The sequence below is a fragment of the Spea bombifrons genome, chromosome 5 (genome assembly GCF_027358695.1).
Source record: "Spea bombifrons isolate aSpeBom1 chromosome 5, aSpeBom1.2.pri, whole genome shotgun sequence".
Classification (NCBI taxonomy): Eukaryota; Metazoa; Chordata; class Amphibia; order Anura; family Pelobatidae; genus Spea; species Spea bombifrons.
The window spans coordinates 100,718,591-100,732,577 of record NC_071091.1 but is presented as its reverse complement, the minus strand read 5'-3'; positions in this window follow the sequence as shown (position 1 = coordinate 100,732,577).

The window sequence follows — 13,987 nt, the reverse complement described above, 5'->3', positions numbered from 1 at the left end:
TTTTGATTGATGCAGAGGTGTATAACCTTTACAGAGAAATTTGGGTCAGCTAATAATTTAGCATAAAACTCTACGCAAAAATGTAGGCCAGGTAGAAATATATTTTATGACATTGTAATCGCTTAATTGTTTTTACAATGACAGCTGCTGAGCACTGGTGCTCGTAGCTGTCAACCCTGTCTTATTTATTAAAATATATATATTAATAATATATTATTAATATTATTTTTTCCCTCTAAATGTCACTTTTAGGGACCGTAAGCACAGTCGTCCACGGCAATAAGGCTCAGGAATATCTATTTGCAACAAACTGTGTGTTTTATTTGCAAGTGCACAAAACAAAGACCCCAAAACCAAATCATAAAAATAAAGCCTAGCTCCCAAGTGGAGTTTGTCTGTCTGGTGGCCCTGGCTAGGCAGCCAACATGTCTTCTATCTTAATGTCCCTGCCAGACCAGGTAAGCCAGGCTCTGGGCCCACCCTGCTCTCCAATCACAACACCTACAGATCCATATATATGATTGTACAACACCTGTGCACAAAAGCCAAGCAAATCATCTCTCTCTATATATATATACCATATTTGCTCCATTATAAGACGAGGTATTTTTCAGAGCAGATGCTCTGAAAAATATCAGTCGTCTTAAATTCCAGGCCGTCTTCTAATCAGACCTCAAATAGAGGTCTGACTACAAGACTAAGATCCATATCCCCTGCAGTGCTGCAGGGAACCTGGATCCTTCTCTCTGGCAGCCAGACAACCTCCGCTACTGCTGGCACTTCCGCCGGAGCTTCTATGGTGGAGCACCGGAAGGTCATGTGATGCTGGCGCTCAGTCATAGAAGCCCCGGTGGAAGTACTGGCCAGAACCACTGGCAAGTCGGGGGGGTTAAGAGTGGCATGGAGGGGTTCAATGGTTTTCTGGAGGCAGAGTGGCATATAGGGAGTTAAAAGGCATATCAGGGATGCAGAGTGAAATATAGGGTGTTAAAGGCATATCAGGGAGGCAGAGTGGGTCTATATAGGGCAATGGTTGCTGGTAAGGGTCATCCCATGTTACACTTGGGGATAGATTCAGGCGTTTTATATGCAGAAGCATCTATATTAACAGAAGCAATATATAGATCTTTATACATATTTTAGTTACACCTTTGTAGACCAACAGTTAATTTCTTCACCTATACCCAAGACCATATGTCTAAACACCTCTTTTGATGCACATATGTGCCGCAGCGAGGAGCTTGTCTTTACATACATCCCATAGCTTTTCTAAACAATTGTTCCATACACTAAACAAACCCATGTGATTGTTTTTAAACAATATATATGTTTAAAGCCACCTTATGTGTATAGCACGGAGGTAACCATTTCTTTTTAACTGCCTTCTCCCAATATCTGCATGATTATTTATCCCCATATATCCATACCTGGGAACTGCCATGCTCTGTCTACTTGGGTTCTTTAGGTAGTCTGATCCCAGGTATGATTATGTCTCCCTTATTGTTAAAGTGCTGGTTATCGTTGATCGGTTCAGACAGCCTTTGTTAACAGCCAATACAATGTACGCAAACACATGCTTACTCATGCCCTCACTCTCACTCCATCACAGCGCATCATCACACCCTTACCTTTCCTGGAGCTCTTCCTTATACCTGTTTGTAAACTGGGAGCAGCTCCCGCTTCCAGACAGAAAATTTTTAAATGTAAGGCACATTGAAAAACTTTAAACTAAAATAGCTTCTAAACAATTACAGTTTAACACAATGGAAGCAAAACATAAGCCCTGCTGTGTCAGAACTATGGCAAGTACACCAGCGCACACCACCCAAGATTTCAAATGGCCAGACATGGACACTTCTTTATGAGTCGTGGTTTAGAGGGGAGACTTTTGTGCCACGCTGTAATCCACAAATTACTTTTTTCTTAAAAAAATATGTCACTTGAATGTATTCTATCTACGCGATGTAATTTATCAAACATGTTCTTTTGTTTCTCTTCACAATAATGTAACCTTTAGGACTGTAGAGTATTGACAGAGACGAGTAGACTACTGACAGAGAAGTGATGCATCCGAAAACGTGCCCTACCCTTACCTGCCTTTGACCTTCCATTTGATCATCATCTGTACAAACCCTATCGTTTTATTATAAGGATTTTATAAAGATCTCAAAAATCCTAATTTCTATAAAAAAACAACAGTTTCAATGTTGTACCAGAATCTTCAAAGTTCTGTATATTAATTGGTATTCCATATTTTTTTTATTTGGCAGTGTTTTATGCAAAGAAACAATAGCTAGAAGACAAAAATAAAAAAAAAGCCATGATGACAAGTACTCTTTTATTGATTATGATATCGTAAGATCACGAAACGCATGTTTAAAAGGTAGTTTTACTCTCGGCTTCCTCTTATTCCATAAACTAATTCTGATTAACCATCTGCCTGGTGCTTCACGTAAATGCCGCACAAGGAATAATCCTTGAAATAATTGGCACATTATATCTGGCTGCTTCAACCTTCCATGACAACCAAACTGTGTGAAGTTGCATTGAGAGCTCAAAGCCCTTTAGAAATGTAAAGAAAAACTTTTTTTTCTTTTCTTTTTTTTTTGTTCTTTTTTTTTTTTTTTTTTTTTTTTTTTTTTAAGAAATTGGCAGACAAAGTGGAAAAAAATAAATCCATTGAGTCAGTTACAGCGTCGGCAGAAATGGAAATTGAATATGCACAGATCATTTATTTAAATCTGTGGAAATAATATTCCAATAAATATACCTTTTCAATTCCGAGACAGCTCCGGTTTCAAATAAAGTACAAAATATAACATCAATTATTACATGTATTAAATGTGTACTCTGTATATAGAGCATGTCTTGAATAAAAAGGGTTTCTTTTGTATGGTTTCCAACTTTCTCCTTGCTTGAATGCAGGTGATTTATTTCAGCATTATCTTTACCTGCTGACAAGTCATGGTTTTCATGAGGACCATTATTAGAATGATTTGATGGTGCCATTTCCAAATGACTACAATAGAACTTTTGGACCATTTGAAGAGTCGCAGGTTCAGCCCATTTAGAAAATGCTCAGGTATGTTGTAAAGAGGAATATTGTATCTCCTAAAGCATCAAATATATAGAAACATAGAAAGTGACGGCAGATAAGAATCATTCGGCCCGTCCAGTCTGCCCTATAGGGTACACATTCTACTACTGCATTTCCGGGGCAAACTGAAGCACAATTTCAAAAGGAACCTATAAACAAACAAACAAAAAACAACAAAACAAAACTGGCCTATGGCTGGCATTATAAAAATGTAATTCCATGACCAGGGCCGGCCCAAGACTTAATGCCGCCTGGGGCGTCGGGGGGGTGGCATTTTAAACTTCGCCGACGCCATTATCTACCCTAACCCCCCCCCGGTACTTACCTTTAAACAGTCCTGCGGCGAGTCTCCTTGCTCTGCCACGGTGCCGGCTTGTAATGCTGAGCGCCGTAAATTGACGTCACTTCCGGCGCTCGGGTAAGCGAAAACCACTCGGCGCCCCTCTCTCTCCTCCGCTTAAAAAAAAGCACTTGGGGCGGCAAAGTGCCGCCCCTTCAAAAGTGCCGCCTGGGGCAATTGCCCCAGTCGGCTCCATTGTAGGGCCAGCCCTGTCCACGACCTACCAGACATAAGCCAAGCTACTGGAGAAAAAAAAGTTCATGTAAGGGTCCACGGTGTGCACAAGTACTCCTAAACAGAGACACAACCAGTAGCGGGTACCCCAAATGATCAAATAAGGGGTTTCTGAGAACACCACGCTTTCTGTCTCTCTCAGGTACTCAGTTAATCTTAGTCGGAAGTCCTAGAAGCGATCCTAGACTCTGGTAACTAAGGTGTATCTAGCACAGGTAGCTAAGCGTAGGACATGCCGTGTGCTAGATCTCTGGTGATAGATATATATCATGTAATTTTTAAATAAACTCCAACATGCTCATTCTGAATATTCTAAAACACTTCTTCTTGTTTCATTCAAGACATTAACTGAGTGGGGGACACTGAGCTAAATTCATTTTGTTTGCCGTGCTCCGTAGAGCAGAGGGATGTTCTGCATCAGGCATGGACTGGCAATCGGGCACATCAGGCAATGCCCGGTGGGTTGATGCCCAACAGCCTCCACCCCTGTCGTTCAGTTGAAGACAAGTGGACCCACATGACCCTAGGGGCTTGGTGTTGGAGATCATAGGATCTCCCTTCACTGCCCAGCAGACCTTTGAAAGAGCAGAAGTTTCCGAGCGGCTCTATCAGGAGCACCAGATAGGACGTCATACTGTGGCTTTACCGATCCACTAGACCTCAGTTTGGCAATACTTTGCTTAGTGAATAGATTCTACAGCATTTCAAGTCTATTAAAAAAAAAATATTTTCTAATGTAGATATATTTTTATTTGTTGTACCCAAATTAATTTTTTCAATAATGTGTGGCTCAAAACCATCCAAATGTTAGATATATAAAATGTTTTAATGTATGTTTATGCATAAAATGTATTTTGTATTAGAAAAATGTATATTTTTTTTCTCTCATTTTGCGTGTATTATTTGAGCCACAGTATCTGCCTGTTTCCAATTCTGCCTACAACTAGCAATTAACCTTATTATAGCATCATAAGGAGTCAGAAAATTAAATAACCTAAATGTTAAATGTATTAAAAAAATGTAAAAAGTGTAAAAAAAAAAAAAATCCCAACACTTTGAATACTCATTTAGAAAAAAAATCCTTGGAAATGTCTATTTTGTGTATACACACTAAGAGTTAAAACAAATTGTACAAAAATTAGAAACTATGTATTGATTGCCCTCTTCCAGGTATAGCGCACCCACACAAATTATACATATATGAAAACAGGGAAAAATAAGGACATTTCTAGCAGTAACAGAATTGCAAAAGGGTTTTCTATCAATCAATTAGCCTTTTAAACTTAAACTTGGATCAGCGAACACAATGTGCCACTGGAACACAGGGGTGATGGGAGTGATAAAGGGCCATTGGAACACAGGAGTGATGGGAGTGATAAAGGGCCATTGGAACACAGGAGTGATGGGAGTGATAAAGGGTCATTGGAACACAGGAGTGATGGGAGTGATAAAGGGCCATTGGAGCACAGGAGTGATGGGAGTGATAAAGGGCCATTGGAACACAGGAGTGATGGGAGTGATGGGAGTGATAAAGGGCCATTGGAACACAGGAGTGATGGGAGTGATAAAGGGCCATTGGAACACAGGAGTGATGGGAGTGATAAAGGGCCATTGGAACACAGGAGTGATGGGAGTGATAAAGGCCCATTGGAACACAGGAGTGATGGGAGTGATAAAAGGCCTCTGTACTCCGATGAAGATATTCCATTAAAAGTCAACCGTTCCCTGCTACAATAGTCATTTGCAACATTAACCCCGTCTGCACTGGATTTCTGATAGATTTCATGTTATTTTAATGGACAAAAACAAAATTTGCTTCTCTTTCAAAAACAGGGACATTTCTAAGTTACCTCAAACATTTGAATGGTAGTGATATATATATATATATATATACACACACATTATATATTGTTGGTAGGGGCATAGTGGGCTGCTGTGCTTTAAAATGCCCGGGCCTTTTTTAAGTCCCAGTTGTTTAGGTGCTGTTTAAGGTTCACATGCATGAGCGAGATAAGTTCCTATGCTGCAGAGGACTAAAAATGCTAAGAGATCTGGCCTTTTTATATAGGGGAGGTGGGCTGGCATGTGAGCCCTTGGAGACTTCAGAGGTTCCCCTCTTCGGAGCGCGCCTTCTGGCTGGGTTACGTGTTCTTTTGGGGAGCGTGATGACAGAAGAGGGAGACTGGGGACCTGGTGATCCGCTGGGAACTCTTTGGGTTTCGCCCAGAGACGCTGGGGAAACTCGGGGTTGCAGGAGCGGTGTTCCGGCACGCCACAATCTGCTACAGGAAAACCTTGGCTGCTCCTGTATAATGTATACAATACAGTCTCCTCAACAACTGAATTATACATTACACAGGGCCAGCCCGCCCTTCTTACTGAAGAAACTTGCCTGTGCTGGGCTGTCATAATAAGAGAAGTGAGGGAAATAAAAGCACCATCCTACTGCTAACGCTCCCTTTAGTGAATAAATCACTTATACTGAACATTCTGTATTTTATTTTACTAAGTGAACTAACTTTAGGTACCAGAGCCATACATTGCTTATTAAATTGGGATAGGGGATTAATGTGACCAGGACGGTAACAACTATTGTACTAATAATTCAGTCCCCTCCATTTAATTAATGTACACGCTATCATCCGTACCACGAACACACAGACACAATATAGCACAGAACTGCTGAATCGGCAGGTTTTTCGTTTGAAAGGGGATACAAAGGCTTGCGTGTTAAGAGTCCTGGAGAGCGAGAGATCCTATTCTTACTGCTTTTAATGCATTCATACTAACAATGGCAAAAGTATATAAATATATGTTTTATTTCAAACAACCTCTATAGGCCGTGGTCAGATTTTCTTTCCTTTCTCTGAAGCTCGGGTTGCTGTAGAATATAATATGCTGTAGAATATAATATATAACTGATGTTACCGTTACAAACAATGTAGGTATTTTGACAAAAGGTTTTTTTTTGCCAAATTAATCCAACCTTCCCATGTGATAATTGTAGTCATCAACCAGACAAGATAGTTTTTTAGTTCATGAATTTAGCAAATGCAATCATAACCGATAATTCACGGAGCTATAAACGAACCGAGGATGACCATTCCAACTCCCCAATATTAGTATTGAATAAAAAGAGCTGGTTCTCCCCCCCCAAAAAATGAGGAGTTGGTCCTTAATAAAGTTTAATTATACCAGTGATCTGACTTTCATTATTCTCTCCATGCCAAGTATGCGTTATACAGGCAGAGCTCGTCTTGAAGGAATAGCTCCATGGGATTGCCGCTAGTAATTCACCGTGAAATAAGGTTGAAATGTTCAACTCTCCGGCATATTCCCCGGTAGAAAATCAGCATTTGCTGGACCTGGGTCTAAATGGACTTACTTGGTGGAGTGAAAGTAACCTGAAACAAGTTGCCATACCCTTTGGGGAACCACATTTCCCTAACACACCAGAATACACCATGTAGGAGCTGTAGAATTAAGCTAATAATAATAATAATCATATAATAATTAATGTATTGCTTTTTAGTAAAATATTATGAAATGATAATAATATGGTTTTGTACTTCACAATATAATACAGGTTTCGTGAAGTACAAAACCATTGGCGCCTGTCTAATTCTATCAAAAATAAATTAAGCCACTAATAACATTTTTATTTGTATGTTTAGAAAAAATATACAAAAAAAAACAAATTACAAAAAAGGTATATAGAAAGAACAAAATAAATCAGGCCAGTCCCACGGTGCAGATTACGAGGGTTTAATAATCAGATTATCCTTTTCGTTCTTGTGTTTTCTTTGTGATTTGCTGTGTATAATGGCTCCTTTCTATTCTCCTAACCTTTCCGAGCGGTAGCGCCAGATACGTTCTGAAAACACGGCTTTCCTACAGTCACCGTTGTCTATTATTCTCCGGGGAGTTTCCCAAGTTCTGGCGAAGCCACATCAGAGCCGCGGAAATGTTTGTGCTAACTGCTGCAGTTGAGTTATTTCGCTCATTACGGCACAGATCACACTGCTAATCCATCCAGAAACACACGTTAAGACCTGCTTCTCCAGTTACATTTATTTTATAAAATGCATCAAACTCAATCCTACGCATTAACGAATATCGTCAGTGTTTCGTCAGACCTGGACTTCACTTTTTTCCAGGTTAATATTGCAATAATTGTGAATAACATTTAGAATGTTTTGTTTTGAAAAGAAAAGGCTTTTTACTTTACTTGTTGCATTTAGTATTTTATCATCCCTGCTAGTGCTTACCGATATACAAGGAACATTTTGTGGATCAGATCCTAAGAAGGATTTTTTGGGGATGCTAGGGGTTTGTAAATTAATCATTTAACTCCAGGCATGAAAGAATATCATAGAAATATAGAATTTTGATGGCAGATGAGAATCCTTTTGGTGTCTGATACTTGCTGTGCTTGGCCATGTTTTATGTCCACAAATACATGCTCACAAACAATTCACATTCATGATAACTAGACTTGGGCACCAGGGGGCTCTTCGTGTTCGTCTTCGTGCTCGTCTTCGGCAAAAAAAAAAACTTCGTATTCCGCGAATATTCGCCTGGTCCTGTCTTTTCTTCGGGCGAATATTCGCGGACATTCTTCGTGTTCGGGTTTTCTTTGTTTTCCCCGGTTAAGGGGTTGATACGGGGTTAAAGCCGCTCTAACGCCAGGAGTTTAAATGTCCGTATGAGCAACTCTATTGGTAGTCAGCAGGGGGCTCGTCTGCCATTGGTTGATGGCAGAAGAGCCCCCTGCTGGCGACCAATAGGGTCGCTCGTACAGACTGTTATACTCCTGGTGCCGTAATTGTCCGGCAGATCCCGCTGGTCTCCCTGTTCTATCATTTATTAACTGATAGAACAGGGAGACCAGTGGGATGTGCCGGGTAAGTTGCAGCATTGGGATTTTAAAAGTCTGTACAAGCGACTCTTTTGGTGGCTCGTACAGACTTTTAGGCTCCTGGTGCTGTAACTAACCCGGCACATCCCACTGGTCTCCCTCCCTGTTCAATTAATTAAATGTCCGTACGAGCGAACAATAAAGTCGCTCGTATGGACATGTAACTAATTGAACAGGGAGGGAGACCAGTGGCATCGGCAGGGTAAGTTGCAGCATTGAGGTTTTAAAACCCCAATGCTGCAACTTGCCCTGCAGATGCCACTGGTCTTTAACTAATTGAACAGGGAGGGAGACCAGTGGCATCTGCAGGGTAAGTTGCAGCTTTGGGTTTTAAAACCCCAATGCTGCAACTTACCCGGCACATCCCACTGGTCTCCCTCCCTGTTCAATTAGTAAGTCTGTGCCGGGTTAAATGTCCGTACGAGCGACCAATAAAGTCGCTCGTACGGACATTTCACTAATTGAACAGGAAGGGAGATCAGTGGCATCGGCAGGGTAAGTTGCAGCATTGGGGTTTTAAAACCCCAATGCTGCAACTTACCCTGCCGATGCCACTGGTCTCCCTCCCTGTTCAATTAGTTAAAGACCAGTGGCATCTGCAGGGTAAGTTGCAGCATTGGGGTTTTAAAACCTCAATGCTGCAACTTACCCGGCAGATCCCACTGGTCTCCCTCCCTGTTCAATTAGTTAATGTCCGTACGAGCGACCAATAAAGTCGCTCGTATGGACATTTAACTAATTGAACAGGGAGGGAGACCAGTGGCATCGGCAGGGTAAGTTGCAGCATTGGGGTTTTAAATACCCCGTGCCGGGTGCCGTGACGGCGAACCTGCGGATTTCCACTTCCGGGAACTGCCGGGATGCCGTGAAGCCGCGAAGACAAGGTAAGTTAGAAGAGGGGGGGGGAATGGTAGATGAAGACGAAGACAATCACGAAGATCTTCGTGGTGTGTGTCTTCGTCTTCGCCTACGTTTTACCGCCGCCGTCTTCTCTTCGGCGCGTCTTCGGAACGAACACGAAAACGGACTCTTCGTGTTCGTTTCCATGTTCGCCCGAAGACGAATGCACAAGTCTAATGATAACACACACATACACATTCATCATAACACACAAACACACTTATACATACACTCTCATTCTAACATACTATATGCGTTCATTCCTAAATACTTCCTCCCACCATCATCCCCTTACATGACTCACAGTTTCCTTTCTGGTGCTCACACTCGATTATGTGTAAGTGTGTTAGAATGAATGTGTAGGTGTGTGTTAGTGTGAGAGTCAGTAGGTTAGTGTGTGTGATTGAGTATTATGTAGTACTAGGAATATTGCTTGTAATGCGACATCTAATAGTAAATCAAGATGGTTTAGCAAATATCTACTATTTAAACAGCAAGTCTCACAATAACTAGATTTCCGCAGTTTATTTTCACAACAGTGACAAATTATATGTTGTTAATGCTTAACATATGCTGTGTTCTCTTTAATAATGCACAGATCCTATTTTTATGTGTTGTGCAATACTGATTAAAATATAATTGCAAAGTGATTCAAATAGTACGTTCCAGTTATAATATTATATATATGGAATATCCAACCATCGGCTGCACATTGCAACACCCAATCTGCCACCAGATTGGCCGATTAGGTGAATATGGGGAGCTGTCGGCCATTGGCCCCCAAAGACATTTGCCCAGTCTGCCAAGTAGCCAGTCCAGTCCAGGCCCTACCTACATCTCCGAAAATTAGGATGTCTTTTTTTGTTTTATTCAGTTATCATAGCTTCTGATTATTATTAATAATAACAGTAATAATAATAACTATTATTATTAATAATAAATATCCAACATGATTATCTTAAATTCTCATAAGAACATTCACCTCAACCCACTCTGATGACAGCACTCACTCTAAAATTGCTCTTCTGATAATATGACAAGTGATAAAACGTTAGAAGTGTGTAGAACATTCAGTTCCTGAGTGAATAAGAATGGCTCATTATCAGTTCCATTTGGTTATTGTTTAATATAGCATGTTTAATGAGAGTAAGATGTTTTGCACTTGGAAGCGATGTTGTTCGTACATCACACTTTACCAAAGTCTGCTAATACGTAGCCATGTGAAACAAATCTTCAATTTACAACAAGTTTCTTTCACGGAGCCGCTGTTTGCCCAACAGAGCAGTTTGTTAGCCCACCTGTGATGTATCTGTGTGGTTTTGCTTACATTTTGTTAATTCATTTTTAACAAACTTAGCTCCAATGGCTTAAACAAATGTGGGATTTCTAAATGTAAGTTTAAGCAAACATTTCTAAGGCCTTGTAAATCCCATTCTGCTTTAGTTTAGTGAAAAGGGACCACACTAAGATCGTACAGCAAGATCTTGCCATTTAGGTTGCCCTAGTTGATTTGTCTGTTCTCACAAAATGTTAGGTCGCCATAGTGTAGAGCATTATATAACAACACACCGTGAGGTTCAAGTAAAGTTATGTGTTCCTACCTTAACTACTCGCAGTGCTTGAAATTCTTCAACTTCATTCTGGGATTTAGTCAACAGACACACTCTATGGACAAAAGTGTTGGGAGACCTGACCGTGACACCAACAGGAACTTTTATAACATTGCATTCTAAATAGACAGAGCAGGGCTCTGTGCGGCCAGTCAAGCTCTACCATGTCTTTATGGAGCTTGCTTTGTGCGCTGGGGCGCAGTCATGCTGGAATAGAAAAGGGCCTTCCCCAACCTGTTCCCACAAAGTTAGAAGCAGAGCATTGTCCAAAATGTCTTGTTATGCTGAAGCCCTGACCTCAACCCCATCGAACACTTTTGGGATGAACTGGAACGGAGATTGCGAGCCGGGCCTTCTCATCCAACATCAGTGCCTCGCCTCACAAACGCTCTGCTGGATGAATGGGCAAAAATTCCCACAGAAACGCTGAAATCTTGTGGAAAGCCTTCCCAAAAGAAGCTGTTATAGCCGCAAAAGAGGGACCAAGTACACATGACACTCTAGTCATCATATGTACTTCAATACATATGATAAGCTGTCAATCAGTGACAGGAACATACTCCCATTGATTTCATTGATTTCAGCCAATCAGTGGCAAGAAATTTTGGATCATGGAAGAAGGAAGGAATATTCTGCAGAATGGCTGAAATAAGTGATATATATCTGTGTCTGTTGGAGGAATCCATATAAATGTTCTCACGGTGGGTTCGGGTTCCTCGCAGAGTACTTTACTATGTGGGGGTGTCAGGGGCATTATTATGTCCCCTTTAAGTTGCTGATTGTTGTTGATTGGCTCAGGGAGCGAGCTTCAGGACAGTAAACCAATTACATATGGTAATGACCTTTGCTCGCTAAGGTAAATACTCTGAAACTTTTAAAATGTTCCAAAGCAATTACACGAATTGAAAACCCCAAAAAACACAGCTATCTAGGTATTTTCAAGGCATTTATTTATGATAAAAGCTGTGAAGGTGACTGTTCCCCTTTATGAAATTTCAGTACAGCATACGCTAAAATGTCCTTTATACGTCTTGATGCTCATTCAGCTTTGTCAATTGCAAATTTCTGATCTGATGCAGACTAGATGCATTTAGGTTGAAGGTTGTCATAGCAACTCACCCGATAAGTTAAATTCACATTCATCTATGAGTATGTCATGTTTAGATGCCCGGGGCATTACATGCGAGTCAGCAGAACATAATGACTTATAACGCGTCTCATTGAGTCATATGATTATGTATTTTCAAATTCCAATGAAGAAAAATCAGTACGTGAAGCCATTATGTGAATGGGGGATTAACGGAGAGCTATAAAAATGTAAGTCATTTTAATAACATTAATTTAATCTGTGTAATGCAAAAATATATTTTGATCAGAGAGATTAACCTCAAAGCTGCTGGCAGCGAACCAGTGGAAAAATCCATAATGGAGATAAATCAGAAAACTACTGCTTTTTTTCCCGATAAGTAAGGGTTTAGCCGATGAAGATTGCCACTTACCTGAAATGTTAAAATGTTAACTTATCAGAAGGAATAGCAGAGCAGGAGATATTTTTCCTCTGATATTTTCCTCTTTTCAGTGCAGTCATATTTTATACTCATTTGGTTATTTCTATTTGTAATTAATGTAACAATTTATATCTGTGTATGCCTATATGTTTTACATTTGTTTGACGTATATGGTGTATACATTTGAAAGAAAAATTGATGTTCATCCCTTCTACCTATCTCATGGGTTATTTCCATACCTTGGATCTTGTCATGGCAGGCTACCCAGAGCTCTCTCCCTTTTCTGGGGGAGTGCCCTCGTATGGGGAGGGGGGTGTTTTTCCCAGAGAGTGGGCTGAACATGGGCAGGGAGTGGGTGTGGTCACACACGGCTCCTCTACTGGGGGGAAAAAAGAAACTGATCCGGAGGCCCTGGAAAGCAGGGATTCACCTGAAGACTTCAGGTCAAACCCGGAGAGTTCCCAGGTATGTTTATTTCCCATGATGTGGCGTTTTCACAACTGGAATAGTAGGACGCATGTTACAGTCTGTTGTTGCTGAGCAGAGCATCATGTGATAAGATACCCCCAAACCATACTGTTTACTATGGTGGTCGGTGCTTGCTGGCTCTCTAGTCCTCTCTAAAATCTTTGATGTCTCCTTCATTCTTGTTTCTGTTCCTAACAGCGCCCAACTCGTTTTCCTGACTCATAGATCGAGCTTGATGATGCCGAACAAACTACAGAGTCTTATTATTCAATCTCAGCTACTGAGAGACACAAATGGAGGTGGAAGTGCTGTGCTGTCATTTTGCCTTTGTGTGGGGTGTAAATGCTCCTAACTATCTCAAAATGGCAGCACATGGCCTTGTACATGAAATAAAATATTTTAGTAAATAAAAAATACATCAAAATAACATCACAAAGACATTATACAGGCAAACAAATAACGTAATTTTAATTGTTGATGATAATGTCATAAAACAGCTGATGTAAAATGAATCTGGAAGGTTAGTTTGTGCATATCTGTAAATAGTTTCTTGATATAATGAAACTGCTATATAGTGTCTTGGTTATCGTTCTACTGATTGCAACAAGGAAGAAACTTTGAAGTCTTCGACTATATCCAATAATTTAAGAAAGGATGTTATGTGACATCTCCATAAACCTTGAGGAACACCAAAATGATGATCCATATAATTCATGCAGGGATGACATTCTAAATATCAGGAAAAGCAGAAGGCATGCCAATGTATCGGGTACAAGGAACTCATGTAAAGAATAAATTAGGCCAGCCATGCTTTCTGTGGCTAAAAGTGTTTCTGTGATTTAACCTTTGAAGTTGCCATCTGTCTCCATTTTAAATGGACAGTCCCAACAGTGGATATCCTGACCAAACCCC